This window comes from Crocuta crocuta, unplaced genomic scaffold (genome assembly GCF_008692635.1).
Source record: "Crocuta crocuta isolate KB4526 unplaced genomic scaffold, BGI_CrCroc_1.0 scaffold978, whole genome shotgun sequence".
NCBI classification, from domain to species: domain Eukaryota; kingdom Metazoa; phylum Chordata; class Mammalia; order Carnivora; family Hyaenidae; genus Crocuta; species Crocuta crocuta.
In genome coordinates this window covers 341,874-344,067 of record NW_027530876.1, presented here as the reverse complement: position 1 = coordinate 344,067, position 2,194 = coordinate 341,874, and positions in this window count along the sequence as shown.

Sequence of the window (2,194 nt, the reverse complement as noted above, 5' to 3'; positions counted from 1 at the left end):
TGGGGGGGGGGGGCCTCTGGCAGAGGCGCCGCCTTGCTTCCTCCTGGCATTCAGCGTCGAAATCCTGGAAGCTTGAGGTCAGCGTCGCAGCTCTTGGGGCGAGAAGTCTCTCTGAGTCTCCTAAGTGGGCAGATAAGGCTGCCTGGCAAAGCTACACACCGTCACCAAGGAGGGGTTGTAGGGACCCTCGCTGCCTTCGCCCCTGCCAGATGGCAGCGAGATTCAGGCACGAATAAGGCAAGGCTGCCCCCTGGTGCCTGTCAGGTGCACAGACCCTCCCCCCCCAAGGCCTCAGCGGGGAGGCCCCGGCGCCCCCCACCTGCGCAGCTTCTCTCTCCAAGGACCTTCAGGGCTCCCTTTAGCAAGGGTGTTCGGCGCCTCCCTACCCGCAGCCCAGCAGCCTGTTGGGAACTTTGCCGAGTGAAAAGCAGCCATGGGGTGGGGAAGGAAGGGGTCATTGTCCGGCCTGGGGACGTGAAGTGTGCCCCCTGCCGCCCCCACCGGGCCCAGACTCTCCGATCACCAGGCTGCAGTCAGTCCCCAGATGGTTCATCCTGTTAAGCTAAACCCTCAGTCATCCGGCGGCTTTATGAAGAAAAGCAGTTCTGGCCCGAGCCAGATTGAGCCTGCTGGGTGAGGAGGGGCCGCCCCTCCACCCGGGATGGCTGGAGGAGCCTCCGGGGGGCCTTTGTGGAAGCTCCGCAAGGTGGCCCGTGCTCAGGTTGGGTCAGGGTACGGGGTGGGGAGACGCTTGGGGACACTCGAGGTGGCAGGGTGGCTCTGTTCATCGGAAGAGCGGAACTTGAGTTTTCTCTGGCCCGGTGTCAGACTGAAGCTAGTCTGCAGACAGAGAGGCCACCGAGAAGTATGTGACCCGTAGGTGTCGTGGAGGAGTGCGGGCCACCGGAGAGCAAGCAAGGGCAGAGGGGAAAGACGAGTAGCCCAGCGAACCACAGGCACCTCGGCGCACAGCTGAGAGGAAACAGGAGCCCGGGAAGTAGGCTGACAACCTCATCCAGGCGGGAAGGGGCGCGGGGATGCTCACAGGAGGGAGGGAGGGCGGTAGCTGTGATGGAGACGGTCCTCGGGCAGAGGTCAGAGGGCCCCTTGACAAACAGGGGGAAGTGAGAGAACGTGGCCCCGTGCAGGCAACCCTTTCAGAATTTGGGATACTGCTTGTACAAGGAGCATGGCAGGGAGAGAAGGCAGTGGCTGCACGGGGCGTGGGCAAGCGAGTGGCACTCGGGGGAAATGGCTGCCGCCGCAGGGAGGGGAGAGGGTGAAGAGGGCAGGGCATGGGGAACCTGAGGAGGGCCTTTGAAGGAGCCAAGGGCGGGTCTCCTCTGCCCTGGGAGGGGAGGCAGGTTCAAAGGCCAGTGGCGAAGCTGGAAGCTGCGATGAGCTGCCACCCTAGGCCCTCAATGCCTCTGCGAGACAGAGAGAGACCGAGAGACCGGAGGCTGCTGAGAGGGAGGGCAGGGGCGGGAGGGGCCAAAGGGAGATCCAAGGGAGAGGTGAGTGCTGAGAACAGCCCCGCGGGAGCTCCGGGGGCTCGAGGACCCAAGCTGGCACCGCTCCAGGGGGAGCCTTCTTGGGGTGTCTCTAGACCCTCCTTGCAGGGGCCTCCATTACCTGGGGGGGTGCACCAGGCCCCCAGACCAGACTTGACAGGGCTGCACNCACCCCACCCCCCACCTCCGGCCCCAGGGGCCTCCTCCTCTCGGCCCCAGCAGCCACACTGGGCAAATCTCACGTGTCCCTCCCCATGTGCTCTGCCCTGGGCTTTTCTCTGTGCTGGAGATGGAGCTAAAGCCCTCTCCAAGGTGTACAAAATCCGGCAAGAGCTGGCGTGTGGGCTCCCCAGCCCCGCAGAGCCAAGTGCCCCCTGAGCTTGACCTGCCCCGGTGCCCCGCACCGGGCCCCCTGTCTGGGCCGACCTGCCTCTGACAGTGCAGACTCAGCTTGGCTGCCACCTGTCCGGGGGAGGCCAGGGAGATAGGTGTGAATNGTGGGGGAGGGGCGGTTCTTGGGGCTTTGAGAAGGTAAATTTTGTCACCATCCCCTCCCTGGGCAAGAGCCAGTGGGGGTGAGTGGGGTGCTGGGGGCCAGGAGACCAGCCCCCCTCCAAGCCCTGTCTGTGCCTCCACAGCTGCCACCAGGCCCCGTATCCCTGGCCTCTGAGCGTGTGAGGGCG